This window comes from Pteropus alecto, unplaced genomic scaffold (genome assembly GCF_000325575.1).
Source record: "Pteropus alecto unplaced genomic scaffold, ASM32557v1 scaffold7, whole genome shotgun sequence".
Classification (NCBI taxonomy): domain Eukaryota; kingdom Metazoa; phylum Chordata; class Mammalia; order Chiroptera; family Pteropodidae; genus Pteropus; species Pteropus alecto.
The window spans coordinates 43639584-43647766 of NW_006494614.1; positions in this window are offsets into that span (position 1 = coordinate 43639584).

Consider the following 8183-nt stretch of genomic DNA (forward strand, 5'->3'; position numbering starts at 1 on the left):
TTTATTTTGGATGTGATCCCAGGAAACCTTGCTTGGGGATTGGGGAAGTGAGACAAGGAAAGGAAGCAGTTGATAAATGGTATAGTTACTTGCCATTGTGGACCTTAACATTAATCCCATTGAGGAATTCTGGTACCTGTTGTAGGAAACATACCTCAGAGTAATCCCACTCAAGAGGCAAGGGAGCTAAAACCAACTCCTTTCAATCATTAGTTGAGGGCTACATATGTGTATTAGTGTAATTGGGGATAGAACAAGAGGAAGTCATCAGGCAGAGTAGCAGGTGCTGGGAGGTGGAAGTTGGGCATGCATTGAAATGGAAGGGGCTGAAAGAGTCTGGGCAAGGCACCAAGAGCATCTGTTACACCCAACCAGACACTGTAGGTCCTGTTATTTAGAGAGAATGAGTGTTCTGGATGATAGTCGAGGGCACTGGTGATTATATTGGACCAGACCAGCAGGAAAGTAAAGCCTCTTGAGTACCCTGATATGATGAGACCATCATATCATGATGATTGTGACATTGGGCCATAGAGTTTACCACAGGACCTTACTGAGTACTTTGTGAGAAACCAGAATTGGGTGGTTCTTCATTTAAAAAAAAAAAAAAGTGGTCTATGGTATTGTTTCCTATGACCACGTCTAAACAGTTCAAATCTGAATCTCTGATTTTACAGGGGATTTCGTGTGGTTGGTGGGATTTTCCCACTCTCAGCCTTAACAGCATCCCTAATTTTTCTCAAGTAAATCTCAATTGGTACTCATTCAGCCAATGACCTTTTGCCCCAATGTTCTTAAGCTCTCCCAGTTTCCCAAAGCTAGAACCCAATTTAGACAAGCTGTTTCTTAAAGTTGGTCCCACTTATCTAAACCATTAGTGAGCACCCAAGAATTATCATCTAAACAGTGCTCCTTCAAAGTGTGGTTCTGAGAATCCCTACACCAAGGACTGGAGGAACCTTTTTAAAAGCTTTCTGGGCTTCCTCTGAATCTGAAACTCTGAGCCTGAGAGAGGGATATCTCTGTCTTTAAGAGCAATCTAGGTGGTACTAATACATAACCTAGACCTATGGGTCTCAGATTTTGCTGCACATTAGAATCACCAAGGTAGAATTGAACCACTCCCCACTCATCTCTTGTGCTTCCAGTGCTTAGGCCACAACCAAGACCAATTAAACCAGAATCCAAAAGTGAGATCTGGGCATCCAGATGATTTAAAACACCCCCAGGTGATTCCAGTATGCAGCTAAATTTGGGACCTGACCTATAACTAACAGGAATGAAGCTGTTTAAATGGTGGACTGAGAAGCTGGAATCTCTAATCTTTAAAGGATTTAAAACAAACAAACAAACAAAACAAAACAAAAACAACAACAAAAAAACAGGCCTTCCAGGCCTTAGAAATCTTATCTAAGACTATAGATTTAAAGATGAGTAAACTGTGTCCTAAAAATTCAGTGACTAAACAGCTGATTAAATTTAGATGTTTTTTCTTCATTCAATGTAACAGTCTTGAATATTCAACATTTAATACATCATCATGTGACAAGGAATTAGATGTATGTGACCCAAACGTACCAGGCAGCCCCATTGCCTAACTTGGAGTTTTTATATGACCTTACTCTATACTTTTTTTCTTTAATTTCTAAAATCATTTTAATATTTCAATGTTCTGATCAGCTTTCTTATAAATAATAAAAGCAAGATTTGGGGGGCAAAAATATAAACAAATAAATCCCCTCAAAAGAATTAAGAAGTTCTTCAAACCAGGTTTTAAAAATCCCAAGCTTTTGATAGGCAAAAGAATCACATACAAAACTATGCATATATACAAATAGAACAAGATTGAAGTACTTTTGACTTTTATCTCAAAATATGCAAGTATATGAAAACATTGCCAACTACAATATACACGTTTGGGGACTTGTGAATATATATTACCATAGCATTGTACATTTTCCCCCATATGAAAGTAAAGTTTATTGATTCATCTTATTCTTTGAGAAGATCATGTGCAGTGGAACACCATAGGGCAAGTCTCAAGAACTGTTATTTTGTTTGTTCCAGGATATTTTGCTTTGCAGAAAATTGCTAAAGTAAGTGAAATAACTAGTTATTTCCATTCACTTCAGTGCACTCCACCTATCTTCAGATGAAGACAGACCAACTCCTCCTCTAGGGACCAGACAAATTTGGTTCTTCAGATGTGCAATATGGCCACATGAGAAACCCTGTGAGATCAGTTTCATCCAATCGGATGTACCAAGGATAAACAGGTTTTGATACTGATAATAGATCTTTCAGCTTAAGGTTTTAAAAAATTAATATGAAGGGGGGAAAATAAAACTATCTTTTTAAAGGAAAATGATAGGTTTCCTATAGGGCTGTTTGCTAAATTGTAGAAGTAATTCAATTGCACCGAAATCAAAGTATGTTTAGTCTGATTTTTCTTGGAGTAAAAATTATTTGCTTCATGTATTACACATTCTCTTTTTTTTTTTTTTAATTCTCAAAACTCCCAGTGAAAAATATTAAATATTCAAAGTAATAGAGCCCGCGTTCTTTCCATGGCTTAGGTTTGGCCTAATGCAAAAGAAATTGTCACATGGGACAGTACTTGAAGCAATCCCTAAGCAGACAGTGAGAAGCATTTTTGCAAGTGTTCAGGTCTGCCTGAAGTGATTCTTCTCTGAAAACATTTCCCATTTCTGGCTCCCTCTCTTCCATGTGATGAGAGAGCTGATCTATGGGACATTCGCCTGTCACCTGGGAGTAGCCTATTTTGGGCAGGGTGCTGGTGTGATTCTGGCAAGATTCAAAAGTTGCTCCAACTTTCTAGAGTCTCATGTTGTGCTATAATAAAAAATAAATATTGGATCTTGTCCCAGGTTCCTGCTACAGAACTTCTAAAACCCTTGGAATTTACTGTCCTTTGTATACTAATGAGATGACTTATGGGTGTGGTAGGTGTCATTAGATAGCTTCAGGATGAGAATGGTTGTCACCAACTACCTAATTAGTTAGAAGGTTAAAGATTTTGGCCCCACCCCTCAACCTCCAGGGAGAGGAGAAGAGCCAAAGATTAAGGTCAATCACCAATGGCGAATGATTTAATCAGTCATGCCTACGTAATGAAGCCTCCATTAAAATAAAACCTAAATGGTGAGGTTTAATGAACTTACCAGTTGGTGAATATATTGAGGTACTGGGAGGGAGGCACATCTGGAGAAAGCATGGAAACTCTGAGCCACCCCTACCCCAAACCTAGTCTGATACATCTCTTTTATTTAGCTGTTAGTGTCTGAATGGAATTAAATTGAATTGTTGGACACCCAGCTGGTGTCAGAATTGATGTGAAAAAAATGAAACATTCATGTTTATTCTCTCCATCTTCCTTCTCTTCTGATTTCCAAGGTGATGGGGCCTGTGTTACTAAAGGTCTAGTTGGGAAAACAGAAACCACTTCAAATATTTCAAAAGGGGGAATTTAACTCAAGGTGGGTCTCAGCTGCTCTGCTTCTGGTTATTTAATCCAGCCTGATCCTGATCCTGAGGGCACATGGGGCACTCACCTCCTGGGGCATGCATCCTGGGTTTTCTATCCCAGAGATACCCGAGTTCCTGGATTACAGCAGGAAGAAGAAGAAAAGCTTCCTACTCAACTTCAGAGTGTTTCTCCTTGGGCCCAGGGCCTCACACTGTGTATCACAGTCTCTCCTGAGGATCAGATTTAGCCTCTCTTACCCTTACTGTTGGGCTGGTCAGAATTTATACCTCTCACTATCTTAGTTTACATTGCTTTCTGAACCTTTTTTCCAACCAAAACAACTCCTTCAAATTACAAAACAAAATTTCTCGTCCTGTCTCTACGCACACAGACAGGTATATTTGAGAAAGAGGGAGTGGAGGCAGGCATTACCTGCACAATGAGCAAGACCCAGCTCAGCCGACAACAAATAATTACACAGATAATTAAGAGAAGCATTAGTATAGGTATGTGTAAAAGTGAAAATAAATCTCAAGCTCCCTTTTTCCATCACAGATCTGTTTGTATACCCATTTCCTTCCTATTGCCTTACCCCTCTGTTCCCAAAAGAATAAAGAGTCAATACGTTGGCCATGTTTGTGACTGCTCAGAGCCCTGGCCTTCATCCCCAAAATTAAGAACCAAGAGGCTAAATGTTGCTTCAAGTTCCAGTCTTATGTAAGCCACTAGAAGTTTGGGAAGTTTCCATGATTCACAGAGCTATTGTCCTTTTATTAGTAATCTATTGATATGGAACAAAATACTCTAAAATTCAGCAGATTAAGAAAACATTATTTTACATAGTTTTAAGGGTCAGGACTTTAGGAATGGCTTAATATGGTGATTCTGGCTAGAGAGGTGGCATGAATCTGTTGGCTAGGGCACCAGGTGTCTGGAGCTGGAAGATCGGCTCCCAAGCGCTCTCACTTGGCTGTTGACAGGGTTTGGTTCCTCACAGGCTGTTGGAATGAGGGAATCACTGGCTCCTTGTGTGTTCAAAATACATGGCAACTCTTTTTCCTCAGAGCCAAGAGGGAAATCCAAGTGATCGAAGAAGGAGAGAGAACCCAAAAGAGAAAATGCAGGGTCTTTTATAATCTAATTTTAGAAGTTGCATGCCATTACTTCTGCTGCATGCTATTGGTCACAGAGACCAATTCCAGTACAAAGTAGGAGACTACACAAGAGTATGAATACCAAGAGGTGAGGATCATTGCAAATCATATTGGAAGCTGGCTCCCATGCCCTCTTAGACCTCCTACCTAGCTTTTTTAAAAAATGAAGTATCAAAAGGAGATCTTAGTCCAGCTAATCAAGCAGTAATTGCTTTCCAACTCAGCTCCTGTTTCTTCTGCTTCTCTAAGGAACATTGTGAATTGAGGGATGACTGACATTCTGGAGTCCCATGGAAATACCATCTAATGCTATTAAGCTCCTCCCCTTCTACTTATAACACTCTGGTAGTCATGACAGATCAAATGAGTACGTTCACAGAATTTGGGAGCCAAGCACTGTATTCGAAGATTGAGGTCTCCTGTGTATAGCTGGTTCAGGATCTTTTCTTGGCCTGCATTAGAAATATCATTCCTAGGGTCAGGGGAGACTCACTCTGGGACATTAGATCATGGAAGTGGCTGTACATATAATAAGTCTCAGCTGGCTAACCTCACTCCAAATGGAGAGGGCAGGCTCTTGCCTGGGCCGGAGAAAATGCAATTGAAAACAAGCCCTTTAATCTTTGGTGGGTAGAATACCTTTTACTATCACAACTCTTCCTCTCTCATCTCATTCTCAAATGTAATTTTTTGTTTGTTTCTCTGTGGGAACTGATGCTTTAGAAAAACTAGTAGAAAAAAATAGAGGACTTGGATGCTGTTTTTGGAGTAATAAAATCAGCCAAGACCAGAGGGTTCCAAAGGCTAAAGGAAGACAAGAGTGTGGTAGACAGAAGTCCTAATATACTTCTTGGGATTTTTGTAGCATGAGCTAGGGACAGGTTCTGTAGTTGTTCAAGTTGGGCTTTTGCAAAGATGAAGAAAGAAGCAAGTGCTGAAGGTCATTGAGTTCATTGGGCTTCTACTGTGTTAAAAATATTTTTATCAAAAAATATTATGATTTATAATATATAATCTCCACATTTTGGTGGCTCAGAATATTTTCTTAGAATGGATAAACCTGGGTGTTCTGTTCATCATAGTCACTCAAGGACCCTGGCTGGTAAATTATCTACCATTTTGAACTTGGCAGGTCTTAATACCAGAAGAAAAATGTGCTCTAGAGAGTCTCACTCCAGGTATTAAATATTCAGCCACAAATAGACATATCATTTTCCATCATTTCTATTCATGATTCATTAGCTGAATTAATCATAAGACCCCACTCAACCACCAGGGACCAGGAACTATAATTACTTTCTGTGCCTGGAAGGAGGAAGATGGGCATTTGGTGAATAGCATTATTGACGACCACAACTGGCATCCCAGGGAAGCTGAAATCCAGACTTTCTCTTCTCTTTTACTTTCTTGTCTACTTTAATTCCCCCAGATAGCACTTTCTCTGTGTTAATGTCGACAGCTGGCAAAAGCAATATGGGGCTAGAGACTGTAATAAGCACAGTGTTCTGGAAACATCACTCTTGTTTAGGAAATGCTACTGTTGTAACTAAATGGTATGGGTCTAAAATGAGTGTCATGACTTTTGTATGCCCTCTTACCCTTTGGAATTTTGAGAAAAAATTGGAACCAATGAGACTCGAAGTTGGAATTATTTCAGCAGTGCAGGTGCTGAAATGATTCTATCCACTCTGGTGGAAGACATCCTGGGTTGCTGCTGTTGGAGGAGGACCCACTCTACCCAGGCAGCCTGATGCCAGGTATTTCGGTGTACAGTCAAGGTTACAGCAGGAAATAGAATGCAACTCTGATGGTTCAAAGGAAGAGGCCTTAATTAAAGAACTGTATGGACAGAATTCAGTAATCAATAGGGTTATTGAGGTACCCAAGGCTGACAACAGCAGGAACCTGATAATACCCTTAACTAGTAAAAGAAAAGGGAGCAAAAAACGTGTGTTATCTTATTACAGTGAGAGCTAGAACTGGGGAGAAGGGGCTAGTGCACAGAATCTGTAGTTGTTTAAGTACATGGCCACTGCCAGAAATATGTCTCAAAGCAGGAAGGAAGCTGGAAGAAATAGTTCAATCTCTTTTCTCACCTGCCAATCTCCTACCAATGGCTCTTATTGGATAAACCTGATGAAAAACCAGCTAGCAAGGAAGCTCTAGTGATACAGTTCCCAGGAACGAGCAGAGACAAGGGACAGAGAAAAGGGCAGGAAAAGATTCGAGAATGTTGAGGGGTGAGAGAAAAGATATTGAGAGGAGTAAACAGAATCAATACAGTGAGGCTATCTACAGCTGGGATTGGGCAGAATGAGAAAAATATGATAGGATTTCTGAACTCTAATTTATCTAAGACTTTAATTTCCCCAAGGGAAGAGAGATTTTATTTTCTCCATGGCAATAAAAAGTTTTCTACTAGAACTTAAATATCTGAGAGAATTTTCTAAAGAGAGGGGATTCATATGGCTTCAATGTAGGGCCTTTTTTATATTGTGGGCATTGTACATGTGCTACTCAAGTGTTTATTGCTCTAGTGAACAAGATTTTTTAATAAATTTTCCTAGGAATTATTTAGTTGGGGAATGAAACAGGGAGTCAATGTTTGATGAATCTGTGACCTTAGGCTAAATGTCTTATTCTATCCATTTCAGAAGTTTCTAGAATCAGCAGTAGAATTGCCTATTTCTCTTGTCCAAGGCATTTATAAAAATTAGTGGTAAATGTTAGGGGGCAGCCTCAGAGGTTTTCCTTGATGATTGATGGTCGCCTGCACCGAAGGGGTTGTGTCCTTTCTGAGGTCCTTCCTAGACTTGAGTAAAGATCATGACCTCAATTGAGCTCACTGGCCAACAGAAACAAAGTGGGTAAATGTATAGGAGGAAACACTTCCACCAACTAACCCACACCTTCCTAACTCCTGCTTACCACCCAGAGAGGACCTGTTATCTAACCAGATTGCTGAGACATTGATTGGGTCTTATTTACTAGTTGGGGCAGAGCTAGGTCTCCTATGAGGTTCTTGACTCAGGGCACTCATTCTGTCATTTGGAATGAGGGAACGCACCAGAAAGCTTTATGGTCTTTATTGTGTGGGTGACTTCACCAAATTCCTTCATCTTTTGTAGTCTGAAGCTCTGCTGTCTCTTCCTAAGTATACTGGTTAGTGATCTATGACTTTTGAGTTTAGGGGATAAGTAGCAAGCCCTGTTTAAGCCTCAGACCCAAGCCTTAAACTCAAGCCTTGTGCATAATTAGGAGCTCTACTGAGAGCTACATGTCATTAACCTGGCTAGCAACAAAGACACTTCGATTCTGCTTTTAGTTTTCATTTTTTATATGTCCTTTGAGTACCTGAGGGGCTGGGAAAAAAACATGTATTGTTGCCTTCCCAGCACCCTTTTCCTCTTCCAACTATCAATTTCCATTGATAAGAGCACTTTCCTTTTGAAAAACTCTCCTTCCCTACTCCAATCATGCAGTTTGAGTGGGAGACTGTCAGTCATAGGCTGTGGTTGGGACATGATCCAATATAGACTAGT